The sequence below is a fragment of the Scaptodrosophila lebanonensis genome, unplaced genomic scaffold, assembly GCF_003285725.1.
Source record: "Scaptodrosophila lebanonensis strain 11010-0011.00,11010-0021.00 unplaced genomic scaffold, SlebRS2 tig00000024-arrow-pilon, whole genome shotgun sequence".
NCBI classification, from domain to species: Eukaryota; Metazoa; Arthropoda; class Insecta; order Diptera; family Drosophilidae; genus Scaptodrosophila; species Scaptodrosophila lebanonensis.
Genome location: NW_022060538.1, coordinates 5014259 through 5036229, shown reverse-complemented (window position 1 = coordinate 5036229; position 21971 = coordinate 5014259).

Genomic DNA, 21971 nt, shown 5'->3' with positions numbered 1-21971 from the left:
AATACAAATGATAATTTCATTTGTATCTTTGTCTCAGTGAATCCAAGAATAAGTTAGTAGTTAGTACAATATCTATTATTCTATCTGGCCGTAAAATTTAACTTGCTTTTTAATTATACTTGTATACTTATAATTCAAGGATAAAATAAACATTCAAAAAGATTCACATTTAAAGATAGACAAAAGAAATAAATGTACTATTTGGTCTGTCAAAATTTCAGAAGTGCAACATATTTTTATGCATGTATTTTAATTTGTTTATACGTTATTATGTAATTTATATACGTGTATACATATACAGAGATATAATATAGAATGAACACCCAGATCGCTGAGCCAGTTCACACAACTCTGCCAAACAGCAGCAGCTAAATATGCAGAACAATGAATGGTTGAATGCGAGGGGGGGAAGAGAATAAACGAAAGCAACGTTTACCGCGCAGAAGGTGTGTGTTTTATTAATTGCCGTCGCTGCAGTGCAACATCCCAAGTCCTCTCTTTCTGCCCCAGCCCCTGCTTTCGTCCATGACCTAGCCAGTACCACTGCCACTGCCACAGCTTTAGCCGGAGACGGCGAGCGAAATATGCCAGCAATGCACGCATGCGGTTTTTTTTTCGCTGGACCTTTTTTTCACATCGCAGCCGCTGGGCAACCACTGCGGCGTATCGTTAATGAAAACTGATTCTAGTGCCATTAACGTGCGGCCCTCAACAAACGGCAACACGTTCAACTGCAGCCGACCGACAGACCAACGAAATGACCGACCAACCGGTTGCCCATCCAGTAAGTCAGTTGGCTAGGGAGCCAGGGAATCAGGGAGCATCTTGTATCCAAGGAAAGGACCCGAGGCATGGCCACAAAATTGCACGGCTGGGCGACGAGTCATTTAAAATGATGCGGCGCCGCTTGAGTGAGCAACTGATTGCGTTGTCTGCTGCCGCTTCACTGTCCCACTACCTCCTTCGCTGTCGCGCTCCCAAACGGCATATACGTTGCGTTGACGACTTAATGACAGTCATACAAAATACGACAACGGCGCGAAAACTGCATGCCAGCGCTGTTTTCGATGATTACCTTTTAATGCAAATAAAAAATGAAAACAAAAGAGCGCCAACAAGCTGACAACAACGTGGCCCGAGGGGAACATGACAGGCAGCGGCGGCAACTACAAGAACAGCAACAGCAACACCAGCAGCAACAGCAACACAGCAACAACAAGGAGCCACAATGCGCGAGCGGCCAAAACGGACAAATGGGCCAAAACTGGCCGCCAACTGGACGGCATGTGTAAATGACGCTTAAAATTGAAAAATTAAATGAGAAATTATTATGTGCGGTATAACAGTGGGCTGGGTTAATACATATAAGTATATATGTATATACACCTACCGACATATACTTGTATGTATATGCGAGTGTGTGTGTGCACCCATTGGGACATGCAAGCGCATGTGTGTGTCATTAAATTAATTTGTCAAATATGTATAAAATAATAAATTACCTTTTTGTCAGTTACTCGTTTATTAATTTGTACATGGCAGCCAACTTTTCGTAGTGTCGTTTTGCGTGGCGTTCGTTTCGTTTCGTTTAAAAATGAATGACTGCACAAAAAGGTGCCGAAAAAACCCAAACAAACATACAAACATACACACATACATACACATACACATACGCCACGACGAATATGGCAAAAAGTCAACTAGTATAAAAAATTATGATGTGAAAAAAGCGTCAGCAGCAGCGGTGCCAACGGCACAGACATACAGACTTAAACCTACAAGCAGATATATACATGCATCTGTATATATGTATGTATGTATAAATAAGAAAAAACAAACAATAATTGTGACACGTCGAAAATTATATACGCTTACAACCATCCCAGCACAAATTATTGGCTCTTCAAATTCCGATGGCTGTTTGGCTTTTCAATAAACCAATCTTGTAAAGCCTGATCTATGTTTCTACATAACGCTCAATAGGGGATATTAAAACGTCCATTTGTTATAACAAAGAATGTTGTATTTAAGTTGTTGTAATGTTAAGAGGACTGAAGCGATGGTTGACAACCCCGATGCAGTTTATTTTCATATGGTTTATTGATCACTTTAGCTGATTTCACAATCTCCAGTTCTGTTAACCGTAAGATCATTTCGGCCGAGTATTCCAAAGGCAATGAACCCGAATCTGTAAGACTTCCGAAGCAACCCCACCCTAGTGGAATCCTCAATTGCTCTTAGTTGTAAGAGTGATATGAGGCGGCAATCTCTGATCTTAGGTGGACACTGTCAAGCGATCCTTACCTAGTGAAATATGGTAGTGCCATTAACAGTCGGCACACGATATGTAGTTTTAGCTAGAGGGTTTTACTATAAGCTATACATTTTAAATAATGAAAATAAAAACAGATTTTCATATAGTACAATTGTTCGATGTCAAGTCATCTAATCTAAACAGCTGGCCCAGGCCAGCTTTGCTGCTCATCTTACCGATTATCTATCTTCCTGATTATCTACCTTACTGATTATCTAAAGATCATGACATTTAACGAACAAAGTTTAATATTTTATCATCACTTTCGACTTTGATGTTGAAGCCCCGGTTTATTATCAGTCACAAAATTGTTTTGATCTTTTTAGTGGCCTTAACATCATCCTTCAAATGTTGAATTCCGAGCAATTGTTGTATTGCGTACGCAATACGTAACGCCACCAGAGAGGGATATTTTTAAAAGTTATACAGCATCTTTTGTAGTCATATTATAAAGATTAAAGTATTCATTCAAAGCAATCTCTCCATAAAATGAGAAAATCATAAATGAAAAGCTGCATTATAATAACATGAACCTACTTTCCTAAACTTCAACTGACGTGCTCGTATGTATCAATTTTTCATCTCAGTATATATGTACGTCCTGTAATCATCACATATTTAGGATGCCTTCTGGTGTAGTGTATAAAAAGCGTATGCACCACATGTGACAAGATTCTGAAGACTGAGGGGGCTGCCATCAGAGGTGGAGACGGGCAACGCCTGGCAACAGGGCGACAAGGCGACAGAGTGACGGCGACAAATTGGCAACCTGCGCATCGTGTAGAGTTTAATAGAAACGCGATGGCCGTCAGTTGTTGGGGCCATTTTGTTGGCCATCATATTTTTATATACACAAAAACCTCTGAATGATTTATGATTTATTCAATGCAACGTGCTGTGCAGTTAAAATGTAAGTGGGTGTGCGAATGTGTGCTTGTGTTTATCTGTGTATATGGCGCTTGTCTGTTAAATTATTTTTTAATGTGTCTATTAAAAAACACGGCAAAAACAACAATGCCAGCGGCAACAAAAAAAAACGAAAAGCAACCGAAAGAAGTGCAATAGGGGCATGCGGAAAGTGTTGGCCGCAAAATGCGGCGCTGGTACAATGCGAGTATATTGGATCAACTACATGAAATCGGCCCCATATGCGGCGCCGTGTCGAGGATTTTCGCTGGCATTAACATGAACCAATATAAATGGCATGCCAAGCTCTCTACTGGATGAACAAATTTGGGCTCCCAAAATAAAACAAGTACAAGCGCTGTCCACAAACAAACATCCTCGCACATATAAGCGAATGCGATTTTGGGGCATTTGTTTGAAATCACCCTGGCGTCGAAGTGATGAACAAGTAATAGCGAAACACTAAAAAGCAACCACAACAGTAATAACAACAACACCAGCAAAGTGTGGAGGCGTTTTTATATCGTCTCTTACAGGCCATAGGTGGCAATGGAGTGTATTATGAACCGGGGAGACATTACGAAGCTTTATTGCAACCTAATAGACTTAGGTAGCCATAAATGGATCACACGAATGTCAAGTATTATTGTCGAGTGCTCAGACTTTGAAGATACCTTTTGACTTTACTTATATTTGTTAAGCAAGCAAAATTTGTGTAGGAAACTTATTCAACGATCTAATATTAGTCTTAAGTTAAAACTCTTGTTAATTCAACTTCAACATTTTATTTAAAATCAACCAATCAATTTAAAATTATCTAAGCCAGCAGCTGTATCAGCCAGCACGAGTACCAACAAACAAATTGTTTGAAGTTTTTAATTGAAGCCTTAATTACAAACATTTAGACGTCCCTATTAAATTACATATTACTTTTCACTTTGTTGTGGTTAAAATCAATATGATGTATGTATTATTAATATTGGATTGGTTTAGTAATTTGTAGCCCTTCGTGTAGTCATACATGGCCGCTCGAGGGACTAAAATTTGGCCGAATGATTACCAAGCAAATCATTTAGACTGCAAAGCGCACATAATTTTACCGTCATAGCAAAATCTGAATTGTTTATTCATAAACAAATCTATAAGATTGCTTTGTCCTTTTTATGTATATCAAAAAGTTCTACCAGATTATTAGGCGTTTTTAGGAAGCACTTTAATTAATCAATAATTAAAAATAATTAAAAAAAATTATATGAAATAAAAGTGTCCACAAAACATTTACTTACTTAAATATAGAACTCAATTAGTAAAGATCTTACTCATTCATGCCTTCCCCCTTAGTCAAAACCTATTAACGGCAGATTCTTTGTTTTCACCTTCAATTATTCATATGCGCGTATGCATGCCTATTAATATGTTAAATCAAAGGGCACCGTCTCCTACGCCGAGTACGAGTATGGGTAACAAACGATCTCTGAAGGTAAATATGACTTCAAAAGCACACCGCTTGTCAAAACAAACAATGCTACAAATGTAACCAACTCGTTTGTTTATTAACTTAAGTGAATTGTGGCTGCTAATGGTAATGGACAAGCGAGGAGTTACCGCCAAAGGAAACACACAAACACTCTCCCAAATAGTTCCATCATTCAATTTGACTAATTTCATTAACAACAGCAATAACACCAACAACAACAACAACTACAAATGCAGCAACAACACGGGAATGAAAAGCTAAAAGCGAACCAACTAACCAACAGGCAAGCGAACGAGCAAGGTAGGAAACAAGAGTCATTAAAAAATTGTCACGTGAAATGTTTTGTAAAAGCATTCCGCATGTAAGTGCGTGCACATTTAACTGCATAATTGAAAACACAAATTATATTTTACCGAAAAAATGAAAGCTGTGCGGCCCAGTCTGTCGAGCAAACGATCTAACTGGGGCGGGCAACTTCGCTTTCAGTTGTGGGTGCCCCCGAAAGAACCCCCTAATTAAGCGTATATGTATGTGCATGTACGGGTGCTTCAGCTCGCATGTGATGTATTAATTTAGAAATACCAGCAACAACAACTGCCACAACAACAATAGCGACAATAACAACTACGTCGGTGACAGTGGCAATGGCAACCGGCAACCGGCGCAATTACAAGAGCATCAGCATCCACACGAGCAACATCCCCAACTAAACGGCTAACTATTTCACAGCTATGTATGACGTTGTGTGTTTATATTAACACACACACACACTCACCCGCCCATACATACACACACACGCATTAACAAAACACGTAGCTGCAAAATAACTGTACCATTGGAGCAGAAATATCAGTGATACGAATCATATGCAACGATGCCATCCACAGAGCCAAAAATACACCACCAAAAACAAGGAGCAGCGCGAAAATCAAGTACAACGTATCTGGATACTCTATAGCAGGACATATCAGTTGAAGTGGCTTTACAACGAATATACTTATAAGTAGTGTCGCTTTGGTTTACAATAGAATTCAATAGAATAAAGAAGCTTTTTAAATTGGAAATCATATATATATACATTTCCACTGTTGTTAAATATCTGCTTATATCAAGGATACGGCTCTAAAGTTACAATATAGGCTAGACAGGTGCTGTTAGGCATAAAAGTACTATAGTTAATCTTTAAAATTGAATAAAAAACATAAAAATATGCAAGCACCGAGAAATTCTTAAAAATTCCCAAAAATTCTTAAACGATGCAATTCTTAATCAACGAATTGGCGCACAAGTTTGTTTCTGAATAATATTTCAATTCCAATAGTTTTTGAAAAACAAATTTAGTTTAACTTAAAGTATGCAAACACCGAAAAAATACATTAAAATTCTTAAAAATCCTCTAACAATGAGATTCTTAATCAATGAATTGGCCGACAAGTTCATTTGTCAATAATATTTCGTTTTCAATAATATTTGAAAGAGAACTGAATTTCAAAATAATTAATATAGAACTTTGAAATTCTATTCTGGTATTTTGATTAATAATTAATGGGATTTTCTGCCTTTTGACAATCTCTGAATTATGTATCTTCCCGAAAATTGTAGTTGCTCCAATGAAGTTACTGAATAAACACAACCCAGTTTCTCAATTCATTGGATCAGGAAGGGTATCAACACAGTCAGCGATGAACCAGCAACATCTGCATTCTATTGTGCACGCAAACTCACAACACAAACACACACACACACACACACACACACATGCTGGCATCCATACGAAGCACGCTAAATAGTTTGCAAGTTTTAGTGAGACAGAGAGAGTGAGAGCTCGCTTTGTACATGAACGGCGCGTTGCTGGACGGAGCGTTTCAGATGGACGGGCGGACGGACGTACGGATGTTAGCAAAAGTTAGTTACGAGTGCGAACAATGATATTACGTAAAATATTTTGAAACTACTGGTGCTGGTTATGGTGCTTTAGTCTATGGTTGTTGTAGTTGCTGTTTTGTCTCCATTTGTGAGTGGCCGTGGGTGTGTGGGTGTGTGCGTGTGGAGGTACGGGGGCGGGTATAGTGCGGCAGCAGCGGTTGCGGGCATGTGGCATGTGACAGGAAGACGCCATCTCCGACGCCAACGTCAACGTCGTCGTCGTAGTCGACGCCAACATAGTAATTGTGGCACATGACCCCAAAGTGTATGCCCAGGTACCCTTTTTCGCAAGGGCAGCGACAACAACAACAGCAGCAACACAGCAAGAACCACAATTGAAGTTGAGCTGGCAAAGGTGCGCACGCCCAGGCGCCAGCAGGCAGGCAGCGTCGCCATCGCGTTCCTTTGGCCTAAGCGTAAGCTCATTACGTTTTGGCTTTGTTTTGGACTAATTAAATTTGAATGACTATTTTCACTTAAAAAGTTTTTGCCAGGCATTGGGTGCCCAAGCACGAGGTTGTTGTTGGTGTTGTGCCATTGCCATGGCGAGACGTTTTGTTTAAATGGCGCGGGCAGAGAGCAATTGGACACACATTGCCAGCAAGGGTAGGGGGCATGATGCTTTTTCCAAAGGGTGATACTCCTGAATAAAACCAATGTTGGTCGTGGCTGCCTCTGCTGCTGAGTGAGACATAAGCAATGTGGGGCTCACTGCTCTCTATCTCTCTAAAGTTGTCTGTTGGTGAATGTGTGTGTGTGTGTGCTGTGCGTTTGTGAATGTCCTGCGTGTTTGTGTGAAATGCCAAAGTGTCGCACGGATGTGACACAAAATATTAGAAATGATACTTAACCACAGAATTGCACAGCTTTTGGGGGAGTTAATTGTTTGGCACCCAGAAACCAACCAACCAGAAAACAACAACAAAAAGAACAACCCACAATACACTCACACACACACACGCACACACCCAGGCAGTATTTTGGACCATTTTTTGTACTTTTTAGAAGGGTTTTAAATGTGAACTGCAAAATTAGTAGCAACGGCAGCGGCAAATGGCAACCGGAAACGTGCCATACCGGATATAAGCAACGCTGGCTGTGCACAGCAGCAAATAGCAAAAAGCAACAACACCAAGTCAGACTAATAGCAACAACAATAATAACAGAACACCACAAAGCACGGCAATGGCGTACAATTTTTTTCAATTAAAAGTGAAAATGGCCACCAATTTGTATGTGTGTGTGTGGGTGTGGCATCAAACACTTTTCATTTGATTTATTTATAGAATATTGTGTATTCATACACACAAACACGCACGAAACAAACAAACAAACACATAAGCACATTTATGGTTTTCTATATTGTATTTAAAGCAAATTAAAATTAAAAGCTCACAATTGTCATTCATAATGATGGCTGTGGTACACAAAAAACAAAATTGTCGTATATTTTATGTATTGGCAACAAAACTGGAATTGTTTTAAACTATGTAAATGAAGTGTGTAGCTCTAAGAGTACTCGTAAATGTATTATAGAGCGTTTTCTTTAAAAAAGTAAATACAAGAAAAAAATTTCTTAAAAATTAAAAAATCTAATTTATTACTTTATTGCTTTCATTTAAATGAATGTCAGTCCAACTATTATCAAACCCAAGCTATATTCTACTTTAGGAGTCTACTCCTTCATGAATGGTGGAACAATCAAAATAATGGAGTGAAAGCAGGAATAGGATTTAGAGAAGGAGAAGACAGCTGCAGCATTACACGGTCTTGATGTCAATGGGTTGATTTTGATTGACAATTAATCTGGAACTGTTTTCGATGTTTAACTTAAAATATTAAAAAAGTTTATTATTCCTGTGCCCTTTTGTTGATAGTCTTGTTTGTGGACACAAATAAATAAATAAATTGCGGCGATTTCTGGTCAAGTTTTTTATGAGTGTAATTATTGCGTCTGCTGTTCGCTTTTTGCTCTTTTATGTTAAGCGCTTGCCAATAGATATACTTATAGTACGTATGTATATGTAGTCAGTAGGATAATAGATATTAATGGATTTGCGTCCAACACACAACAACAAAAAATGAAGGAAAAAATGAAACCAAAGTGCGACACAAACGTGGAATATGTGTCTGGTTACTGGTTGGGGAGGCGTAGGATGCGCGGAAGCGGTAGCGGACAGACATCCAACAAACACTGCATAAATAAATAAAAGCATATAAATGAGTAGGCACAGCAACAACAGCAATACCATGAAAATCAATAACAAACAACGCGTGGTTGGCGCGAATAACAACAACAAAAAATTGTGTACTTGGCTGTGGCACAACAAAAATTTAATTGTGTTGAAATGAAATAAATTTGCGTGCAGCTTTTGTTTGCCGTTGTCGTTGCCATTGTAGTGATTGTTGTTGTTATTCTTGTTGTTGCTTTGCGATATTGGCCATCCAAGTTAAAGCCTCAGCAACCGCAGAAAATCGCTCAAATCAATTAAGCGCAAAATTTCATAAATGCGTAAAATTTTAAGTAAATACGGGTTTAATGAATTCCTACACAACGCATAAATACACACATACACTCTGTCTCACACACACACACACACACACACACACACAAACTCCGTTGATGAAATCTATATACATTGGTATTTGTACAATATACTGTGTATGTATATGTTTCGATTTGTTGAGTGGGCGTATTTATTTGCTCGACCACAACAATTTGGAAAATAGCAACAATCGACAACAGTTTGAAAAATGTTTGGTGGAAATCGTTTTAGGAACCATTAATTAAAAATGAAAAATGCTAACAAAACTACAAAACATTTGTAAAGAAATTACCTCAAGGGTTTCGGTATTGAATTCTGGACTTTTTCATACATTTTTGTTTCGATTTAATAACAATTTTATTCATATTCATTTTCACTTCACTATAATGAAATAAAAATTTTATCGAATTATATTGAATACTTGTTGTTTAGCTGTCTCCATTAGGTTTCGCACAAATCCTTTCGTAACAGTAGTTGTCATTCGAAGCATCCTGGATATTTTTCCTTTCTTCTTCAAGTTCTGCTATACAAAAGTCCGAATAGTGGCAATTGATGAATTCTCCTTATTGGCAAAAACGTCTTTAAGAACATTGCCTTCCAACAGAACTACAAAGTAAAGTAAGCAATTAATAAATCAGTCCAAAAGTTATTGTTGTTCTTCTTATATAATGGTGGAAGACATTTCCTTAGCTTAGTCTTTTACAATCCTTTGACACGAACTTTCGTATTGCTTATTCGTACAAGAGTCAATAGTTCTTTACTCATTTCTCCTATCATTGTGTCCTCTCGTGTTTCAAGTGTCAAATATTACGAGTATGTTTATTTTGTACTCTGATTACTTTGTATTATTATGGACGTGCTCTTATTTATTCTATCAATTTAAGCTAGTTTAAGTGTGGTCATGTGAATAATCAACACACACATGAGTTATAGTAAATAAAAAACTTTTGAACATATTTTCAACTTCAATTGCTAGCTGATTGAAAATTTAATTATAGAAATGTTGTTTTTATATTCACTTAAACTCCATTTAAATGGGCACGTTTTATAGAGAATGTTAAAGGGTATATCAGAGATTTTAAATAGTATGTCAGAGTGTTGTATGTTCATTATTTCATTGATGGTATTATTTAGTTCCAGGAAAATACTGCAACGCATTCATTATCATTAATGCGTCAATATTTAAATTTCTAATAATTTTATAAGTCTACGAAATGATTTTAAAAATCTTTTCTTTCTTTATTAATCAAATACTTTTGATTTCGTATATCTAACATTTATTTTCAAATTTTCAATCTTTTTTAATATGTTCAAATCTTAGTTTGATCGACTTTTTAATGGCTTTTCCGTATCCTCTCAGTTGTGTTTGTCGGCTCGACTAAATATGGAAGGAGTTTATATATAGCCTATAAATAAATATACATTTACTAAACTTATTAGCATGCTTTTCAAAGACACCTAAATAACAATTTATTTCAGTCACGTTTGAGAATGAATTTCAAATGTCGAAGCAATTAGGCATTTAAAAAGTTCATATAACATGAATTGCAGATAATATATTAGGACTAATGAGTGAAACTCAAAGTCAAATTTGGCCCACAAATCGCATTAAGTTTGACATTACAAGAAAATCAAGCTTATCAATTGTGTCTACTCAGTAATTACTCAGAATTCGTTTCGTACTATGGAAACGTAGTCGGCAACTCATTACACTCGTATGATATTTAAATATGCGCATAAGTAAATAGAACTCAGAAATTGTTGTGTGTATTTATTTGGTCCGCTCATTTTGCTGGTTTTTGCATTTCATACCCAAAGCTAACGTGTCAATATCAGGTTCAAATCAGCTTCGAACAATAGAACAAAGACCTGCCCTAACTATACGAATGGCATTGTTAGTGCGGAGATTTTGTCTCTTTGGCCCGCATCCACATGCAGACACAAACACAGACCCAGACACAGCTCGTTACCAAAAAGCCAAACCATATAAAATCAAATAAAAAGCCATGGTAATTGGCTGTATGTTGGAATATTTTACAATTATTTAGGAGGTGGCCGGCTGGTGGTGCTGGAAAGTTTGTTTTTGACAAACTGAAGTAAATGCAGGTGTACGTTTATGTGTGTATCTCTGCGTGTGTGTGTGATTAGTGAGGCACTAAATGCGCATTAACTACTAGGGTAGAAACCAATATCCGCGGGCCTGATTAAAATGAAATATGTACATTAACCGCATTTGTTTAAATATACAACAAAAACCACACACAATACGGTAAACACAAGCCTCACTTTATGAAAGAGCGAGGCAACAAGCGGCATGGAGAGTTTGTGTTCTGTTTATGGTGGAGGTGGGAATGGCAGATGCTAAGTGATAACGGTGGTGTTGGTGGTGGAGGTGGTGGTGGTGGTGGTTGGCATGAGCTCACGCTGTGGCTGTGTGAAGATAATAGACAAACACACAAAACTGCGGACAAGAAAATGTAATAATGAAATTGAATTTACAATTATTTTTGTTTTGTTTTATTTCAATAAACAAACACACGCACTCAAACAGAGCGCTATGTATGCGAGTGAGAGTGTGTGTGTGTGTGTGTGTGTGAGCATTTGTGGGTGTAAATATTTGATTTGAGTTTAAACCGTGCGGCGTTTGGTCACGTCAACGGCTTGTCAAGAGGGCCCCGGCAATGGGTTATGGTTAAAATTTAATTAAAAGCCTTTTGTGCTGTTTTGTGTTCTTGTTATTATTATTGCTGTTTACCTATATGTGGCGTAAATTATATAACAATTAATGTGAAATTAAAGGTGCACGCTTTACACCCCGCGCACACGCAGCCATAAACAACACAATCAATGCAGGCGCTAAGCCTCAACAACAACAACAACACAAACAACAACAAAAATAACAATCACGAACACAAATACTGGAAACGCAGACAGAGCGCTCGAAAATAAAGTAATCCAATGCTCAATTAACGAAAACAGTAAAATCTTAAGTAATTGCAATAAAACAGACTACCCGAAGTACATATTTTATAAAGTTGCGCGAAAAAGGCGACGACGTTAGCGCCGATGGAGGCGACGGCCACATCGCCGTTCAAGGAAAAAATGCCATAAAATCTGCGCCAAGGCAGCCAAAGGCAACAGCCAAGCCCAATGATGGCAACGAGGACGTTGAGAAAGATGCCGCCAAAGTCGTCGTCGTCGCTGACGCTGACGATGAGGTAAATCAGGTGAAGTTACAGTGGTAATAATTTTTTTTTTTTTTTCAAACTAAATGCAAAACCAAGTTCGAGTAAGAAAAGTTTTTTCTCCCAACTCAATATTCGTAATCCATTAGAGAGAATGAGAAATTGAAAGTTGATCTGTATGTTTATGCAAAGCATGTTATATTGTAAGTTATTACCGTAGGAAAACTGCCAAATATTGTGGAACAGTCTAAGACATTCAAACTTAAATGTTGCAAATCTGTGGTAATTGTGAGTCCATCGTTATTATTTGATAAATATGGAATGCAATTAGGTTAAGTAATACCAACAAATCATTAAGAAAGCATCGAAAGTCATCATTAACTGAACGTGAATTTAAACTGACGTCGGGGTCACCAAATTATATAGTGTGGTTGAATTGTCCATTAGTAAAAATTAGCTTCTTCTTTGGAATTAAAATTATTCTTCAAGCTACTTCAATGTTCATTGATCTCCTCAGAATCAGTTTTTGTAAACTAAAGAGGCTTTTGACCATCTGCTTTCATTTTACAAGTACGCTCTAAGTAAATCCGTTTAAGACTATCGTTCGCCGTATAAGTGTTATTGATTTTGAACACATTATTGTCTAGCGAGCTTTGCTTTAGTGCAATGGAAAGGTATATGCAAGATATAACAGTCCAAACGATTTCTTTTAGCTACTCTTGACTTTCAAATGCTTAGCAGAAAATAGTATGTATAATCCGTGAACCGAATAGATCAACTACCCACAATTAACAGCAGAGCCTATGAGAGCAGACACTTTTCCTTGAATCTTCAAATTACTTACATTTTTTTTTTAAATTTTGCATTAGTCTGGAGTTTGGCACCACTGTGACGCTGTGAAGGTTGGTAGGCTGGCTGACTGGCTGGCAGTCGACGCTACCCTTATCGCGCCCAAATGAAGAGCTTTCACATGTCTGGCACATAAAAACGGAACGTTGTTAAACGCACCACTGGGAATGGGAAGTGGGCAACTCAGTCAGGGGTGGCTTACGAATAAGTCGAAGGTGGTGCGAGGGGGTGGTGCCAGAGACCGCGGTGCTGGCGTGCGCCAAAGTTGTCGGTGTCAGTGTCTAAAGGAGCAGCAGCCATCCCGCCATCAGAGCAACAACAATGGCAGGAGGAAAATATATAAGCAGCAACAAAAATTGCTTATGTTTTCATAAAGTGAAGCGAAAACATTTTTTGACTGAAAAGCATAAAAAGAAAAACAAAATCTTGAACGTTGGTTGAGAGGCTGTAATCTGATTTTATTATAATTTTGATTTTGCTTTCTTTTCATAAATTTTATAACAAACTCCGTCGAACCGCAGCCACCGATGAGATATGCAAAATAACAACAACAACAACAACAACAACTAAAAGACAAGAAACCAAAGTGGAAGCTTGCGCTCAAAACAACAACGCGTCGCAATAACAATAATAACAACAAATGCAACAACAATATCGAGGTTAACTTAGGTGGGTACCTAAGGTGGATAGGAGCAGTTGTTTTTGGATACTGAGCTGCTCGCTGTTTGTTTCGCTACATTTTTGGCAAATGAAGATGAAGTTCAAATGAAGGGGAAGGGGAAGAGCAATGAACTGGGGTGGGCAAACGATTGGGGTGGACAAGTAACTGGGACGGCGCGCCGTGGGGGGTGCGAGGATGAAGGCTGCTAAGGAGGCGTAAAATAATAAACGCGATATAAAGTGGAAACCCACAAACAGGAAACCGCACGGGCATCCACACACATGAGGCTGACAAACACACCACACACACACACACACACACACACACACACACACACATACACCATATAGACTCTAAAGCCACTTACACGTGTAGCGAAGATGGCGTTTTCTTGGCTGTTGTTGCTGGTGTTGGTGTTGTTATTGCGATTATCGTCGTTGGTGCTGCTGCTGCTCGCCGAAGCGTTTACACTGATTTTCGCTTTCAGTCAATTTTAAAGACAACTTCAAGCCGCATATAACACAGTCAGCAAAAGTAAGAGTAGCTGCAGCAACAGCAGCGGCAACAACAAGAGCTTAAGTAGAGCGCAGGAGCATCACAGCGGGTGCGCAGAACAGAACCGAGCAGGCCCATTTCCCTTTTTTGCTACATTTTTAATGAGATTAAAATAGGCTAACACAAACATACACACATACACGCACACACACAGTCGCCTACACACACGAAAGTTGTTATTGTTTTGGTGTAGCCTGACACTCTGCCACATTTACACCCCACGCCACCTGCTCTATATACGTGTATGTTTGTGTGTGTTTGCACTTTTATAGCAATTTTGGGACTTGTAAGATTTTTAAAGAGTTCTTAGGTTTGTCCTTGCCTAATGCGACCTTGTTGCCTGCCAGCCTGCCTTTTGTTGCCTACTGTTGTTGCTGCTGCTGCCAAAAAAGGTTTAAGATGCCTAAATGTATGTTAAGAAAAAAGCAGAGAACAACAAAAACACAAGGGTGTGCGTCGTTTAATTTGCACAAAAAGCGGCTTACTTAATCGTTAGTGTTTTGTGGAGCTGTCAGGTGCGGGCTGCGGCACAGGCCAGGGGAAGTTCGGGGGGCGTGGCACGCTGCGCCATGGAAGATGCCGTGTGGTTTGATGTATGTGGCGCTTAACTCAACACAAACCACTGCTGCCGCCCTCTTAGCGGCCCCTCATTAATCTTCAACGCATTAATTTCTCGCCACAAAATCCAATCTAAATTACATAAATCAACAAGCCGTAACATAGGCAGTCAGAGAGGCGGGGGCCAAAAGCGGGCGCCACAACACCAACAACACCAACAACAGCAGCAACAACAACTATGGCCCACCCGCGATTTGTAATTGGGTCACTTGTATGAAAAAGCAGCGAACTGTTGCACCCTAAGTGCGCACAGTTGAAGGCAGACATTGCAGCAGGCAGGCGGGCAGGCAAATGTAGCTACAATCTAACAGCTACTTTGTCAAGCGGCAGCAGATGTTGCAGCAGTTGCAATTGCAGTTCCATCCTTAGCTGCAGCAACAGCAGCTCAGCTGCAACAACAGCAACAGCAACAACAACATGAATAACAACAGAAGTAACAACGACAGCAGCGGCAACTGCAGCGACAGCAATTCATATTGCATTTCGATTTCGAGCGTCGATTGCCAGCCGCAGTTAGTCAGTTCCTCAATTCCTTCACTCCTCCACTGTTCCGTCTGCTGCTGCAGATTTGTGTGGCCTAATTAATTAATTGAAATTCATGAATTGCACATGCGACTGGCGCTTGAAGAATGACTGGCGCTCGCTATGAAGCTTCTAGGCTATGAGGCTTCGAGGCTACGAGACTCCGAGGCAATGCGGCTTCGACCAGCAGGCAGCCATTTAATTTGAACTGTCACCGACACCGTCGCCATCATCGCCATTGCCACCGCCTTTGCCAACGCCATTGGCTGTTTCAGTTTAGAGTTGTGCGGCTTATTTCTAGTTAGCTAGTGAGATTAAGTTTAAGGAACTAGTTTATTTGTGGACAGTAATCGAAGATAAATGATTGAAGATGTAAATATATCATCAATCTTATTACTGTAGCAGTAAAGCAACGCTGAAATAATAGCCGGTTTTCCCTAGGGAATACCAATACAAAGCCAATATTTCTGAAATCTCCATTGAGTTGTTCACTGTGCGTTTTTGTTCAAATTATGCCTGAACATCATATCAATTGATTATATTTCATCCTTTCATCATCTAAACTAAATTTAAATCAAACATAAAATTGCACTTACTTCGAAATCAGATGCAAATATATGTCACTTGTATTTTAATTAAACAGCATAGAGGCATGAAAAAGCACTCAAAAACTATGCATATTATATTGTCATCCATTGTATATACATTTAAACCATACCCCTATATAAATAAAAATCCCTCTTTCACATAATATTGTTTTGTATACAAACAAATTTATAATCTTCAATCATATTTTGGTTGACTTTTTATACACATAATCACTTAAAAAACAGGATCGGACAAATTTTAGGATGGACGTGAAAAATATCATTTCCGCATTAGCTAAATAGTGGCTAATAATAATAATCTCTTAAATATAATAATTTCTCTTGAGGGGTACACGTAGAGAATTTTAAATCTTTATTCTAGGCTTTACAAGCCCATTGTCTTAATCATATTCTAGTATCTCCATTGATTCTATTTCACTATTGACAGAAATTGCTCGTCTTTGGTAGTAATTGGAATTTCTGTCAGTATTTTTAAAGAATTTTCTGAATCGCAAAGACATTCCAAGCCTTCTGCTTCTAAAGGCACAATACATTGTACAACAGCCTCCACTTCAATCCACTATATCGAACTAATTTACACGGAATTTCAAGTGGAAACAGCAATCCTTTATTAAAGCACCAAATATAATCTGTCTCAGTTGGCAGCCAAGTAAGTGAAGAGGACAAGCTTCTTGTCTTTCATGTTTATTCTCACGAACTAACCCATTAGAGAAGGCCCTTTTCAAAGTGAGGACAATGCGAATATAACTCTGAATACTATATACAAGTATTTTGGTCAAAATGATTTATTTTTAAGAACTCAACTGAACAATTTAATTAAATAAACAAATTTTGATTATTCTAAGAAATTATAGTAAAGAAAAGAATACAGTACTTAATAATTAATAGAAAATTTAAATGGTTTGCGTAACTTTGCGGTTGCTATTTAAAATATTTATCATACTTAATTAAAATATAATCTCTGATACATATGTCTGTCTGGAAAGTAATAAGAAAAGAAAATCGCGTATGAAATCTTAAAAAACTCTTCTTAGAGTTTGTTTTGTTTGCCTTGGAAATTTCATAAAAACAAAAATCAGGAAAACTCTTCGATTTGCATTACTGAGGAGGTCGACAAAGGTTCCTTGATCCTCAAAAATATCCTTGAATACAGGAATACAATAAGGGAAGTATGTGTACCACCCTCTTGACACGGACAAGTCCTTGCCCTCCAGTCCAGCAGAACGTATTGTAAAACGATAATTGTTACTAGTGTATCTTACTGTTTCATTATGCATGTCATATAAAGCAGAAGTTTTCCAATTAGAAGGTAATTGGGAAAATGAATAATTGAGTTACACAAGTGAGCCGAAATGTTTTTTCTAAACAGTGCTGTTTGTTGTCAACCAAATTTGTGCACTAATCGAACTAAATTCAATTAAGCTGATAGAGCCAGTTCTATTTGAATATATCGACTGTATGCATAATCACAACTCTATGGCATATTAATTGCAATCAATGCTCAATAGGCAGCTGAAAAACGAAACTCATAACCATTTAAATGGGTTCAAATGCAGAGAAAAATGTAGCGAAAGCCGCTTAGGCACTCGGGCGTATTTTAATTTATTAATGGGAATTTATCGAGCTGCCTGCACCGCATCGCACCGCACCGCCCTGCCCATCACGGCCCGGCCCGGCCGTGGGGTCGTGCTTCATTGTCAATCCGTCGTCGCACAGCTTTTAGATCTTTGGAATATTTATGGCAGCTAGCTGCCGTATTGCCGCCATAGTTACAAATCCAATAGCTACGGCATTTGGTATATTGACCTAATAGGTTGTCATTGAGGTTGCATTCGGCTTATCTGACGACGCTTCGCGTAATTTTGATTATTAAGTGCCACTTAATTTGGTGGGCGTGTGCATTTGCCTTTTCCCCATACGAAAAATATTGAAATTGACAGTGTTTTGCATAACGAGCTGTGAGCCGAGAGCCGTGAGCTCTGGGTCTCTCCCTGCATAATAGAACAGGTTCAAGTGGGTTAATATCAGGTTTTCATCGTCATCGCCACCGTCAATCCGACACTCGCCTCAATATGTCATTAGGGAAAATGTTGCCCAGTAGCCCAATACGGGGGGCATTGATTAAGAAATTCATGATATATTTGTGGCAGATAAGCAAAAGTTTTCGCTTCTTTTTGTTGCTAGTCGTGCTTGTTGTTGTTTTCATAGCTAATAGAATTCAAAGCAACAAAAACAACAACAAGTATGTATGTACGTGTATGTAAGGGAGAAAACGGCTTGTGAAAATTATATAAGCAGAAGGCCGCAACTTTTAGGCAGGCAGTTGAAACTGTTTTGAAAACATTATGGGGCAGCTCATTACTCGCTAGAGGGAAAATGCTAAAACACAAGCAGTGCCAACAGCAATGACAAAACAAAAACAACAACAAGCACGACTGGCATAACAACAAACGGCAACAACAACAATGTACAAATACAAGCACAAGTTCCCACTACCATTGGGGGGCTGATTCGAACATCGCTCTCTTCGCTGTGCTCTTACAGCCTTCACAGCGGCTTTATCGTAAGTTTTCCACTGTTAACAGCCACCAAGTTTAAGAGAACACCAAGTTTAAGAGCGCCACCTACATATTTTCGAAAATGTTCACTCGCTCTTGCGCTCTTCAGCAATTCGGATGGATAAGAGCATGTGCTCTGCCTGCTACCTACTGTCTCTGTGCCTTTTGCCCGTTATATCCAAAAGTCACGAACACAGCGCCATTTGCTAGGACGAGCACTCTACGAGTATGTGTGTGTGTGTACGTGTATGTGTGTTGGAGTTAGCCGTTGTTGGCTACGTGTGTCGGCATGTGCGAAAAACGCGGATGTAGGCCAATGGGTAGAACGACGACGACGACAACGACAACACGACGAGCGAGCGAGCAGCAAATACAACACTAACAACAACAATAATATCAGCAGCAAGCAGCAGGACGATACTGTTGGCAACAACAACCACAACAACAATAGCAATAGCAGCAACGATGCCATAGTATGCCACACAAATGTTGAATAGTTGCGGAAGGTTATGAATTTCCGTGAGAAATTACTACAAGTAATATGTGTGTGAGTGTGTGTATGTGTAGAGGTATAGATGTATATGCATGTATGTGTGTGTCTGTTTGTGTGTGTGTGGGCATAACTATGAGTGCTATATGGGCATATAGTATGTTGTGTGTTAGTATGTAATATGTCGTTGTCGCAGTCACATAGCTATAATATATATATATGTAAGTACCTCCATACATATTTACATATTTACTTCAATATGCAAGCATTTGCCTCTACCACACTACTTTCCATTTATATTCTGATACAGTTTTGAGGTTTTCCTATTTTTGGAGCAACTGTCTTGGTTATGAAAGGACATTGCCTTTTACCAAGCCAGATTGTTTTGCCAAAAACGTAAGTTTTCGACGTATCTGAAGTGGAAATACGGTTTCTTGTTTATGGTTTTTACTAAAACAGTGATTGAAATGATTTATATAGTATTTATATATTGACTGCAACTCTAGATTTGTTGGCTCTTTTAATAACATTTATAAAACAAAATAGGTTTCAATCAATATTGAAGCCAGTTGTGGGTTTAAACGGCAAGCATTTCTATATGTTTTTAGTTTGATTTATAAAAAATTTATAAAATTTTTTAGCAGTTCGTACAGCAGTAAAAGAACAGATGGATACCAGCATCAGAATTGAAGGAAAAAGTGAAGGAAGTAATTTCTATTGTCATTCTGTAGATTTTGGGAGACGGCTTTAAGTAACTGGCAGTAAAAGCTTAACATTATTAAAGAGCTTGGTAGAGTTTAAGCAAATATTTACCTTGAGCTCAGCTATATGTAAGCACCTTTAAAATCAAATGATTTTGAAAACTAATTACTTACCAAAAGTGTTTTGTACAAATAATATCAATAATTAAAAAAAAAACACATACAATTTCGTTTTCTATCTTCTATCCTTACGTAGTTGCTACTATTTATTATTGTGGCTAATATTTATTACACTACATATATTTTTGGTCCAATAGATATAGTTTTTAATAACTGATCGGCACCTTAACATTGTTTTGCGTTAAGAATCGGTGCTATTCACAAACTCTTCATAAAAAAGTTTCGCATTACTTCTCAGTCTGCATATATCCCAATAAACAATCCAATTCCGATCCACAACCATTTGCAACATGTTGGAGGCAATCTATAAATTCTCGTCAACATTAATCGGACTTTTGTATATGCCCGGATCCATATACATATCCATAAACATCGCTTAAGCCCATTCAACTTAATCTCGGTTAGTCAAAGTATACAAACCAGATACTGTAGTTCCTGGCCACGTGGTTAGGTGGCAAGGCCTGTGACTATGACTGTGCCTGTGCCTGTGCCACTGCTACTAGCACAATTTTATGTGTGTGTTTTCATGTGTGCATGCTGATAACAATGTTGCACTTGCTAATGCATTAATTTTAATGCACTTTGTGCTCACAACGCGCATTTAAACTTACCAATTTATATTTAAGCCATGCGTTGAGACAAAGACCTAGAGGCCAAGTGAAAGGAAGAGGAAGGCGGAGTGAGAGAGAGAGAGAGAGATGGAGAGGTAGTTGGAATTAACTTGCAGCAGCCACTTAATTATATGAATGCTGTCCAGGCGGTGTGCTGCCCTTTTGTGTGACAAAGGGCGTGCATAAAGTCCCAGGACTTACTTTGGTTATCCATCTTTGTTTCGATATGCTTATCCTTAAAACTCAAGCAAGTGTCGCGCTCATCATTATCGCTTTTGTTTCCAGCTGGCGTTTTGCTTAGTATCATAAAAGCCAGCAGCTAAACCGCCACTGCCACAAGCAATGATAGAATCCTTTGCTCCTTTGGCGCCGCCGCCATGACACTTTTGTGACATTGTGCAAATGAATAATTGTGCTTTTCTTTGCTTTTACTCAGCGTCGACGTCGTCGTCCACCTCCTCAGTGCAGTCAGTCATTTATGCCACCCAAACCAGCCACCACAGAAACAACAATAACTGCACATCCGTTCCACATCGCTCGCTCAATGTCTCATCATCATCATTATCATCATCATCGTCCTCATCCTCATCCCCACTGCTGTCAGTCTCTAGTTGTCGCCAGGCTCGTTGCTCATTCGTTGGGCCCCGTTGTCATCATCAGCGCCTGGCCATTCGTTTCTCATAGCTGTTCTCCTTCTAGCCACAACAAAACAAGCAGCTAAACACTCGCTTAGGCAGCTGACGACAACGACTAGGACGACGACTGACCCCCTTTGAATGGGCATCCGGTGGATGTATGGTCCGTCCCACAGTCGTCGCTGTCGTCGTCGTCGTTGCCGCCGCCGCTGCCACCACTGTGTCTCCACCCTCTGGGCCTGCTCCTATCCCGCTGTTGCTGCTGTTTGCCATTCATTTTGTTTCTGTTTGCGCTTTGATTGACGGACGCGCTGCGCTGCGCTGCTCTCCTCTGCTCTGCTCTACTCTGCGCTACGCTGAGACGAAGTGTACCGAACCGAATGGAGCTGAGTTGCATGTCCTTGCGCTTGTCCTTTGAACGCTATAGTGCCAAGCCAATGCCAGTTGCTGTCATAGCTGTTGCCATTGCTGCGCTTTTCCCGCCGTTATTAATGATTTTTCCAAACTTTTCGCTACATTTTATGCTACATCTTCTGCCCAGTTGGCTCTGGTCGACGCTCGCTGCTCGCTGCTTGCTGCTCAATGGGCGATGGACGATGGTCGATGGTCGTCGCTTCCTCGCTTGGTCG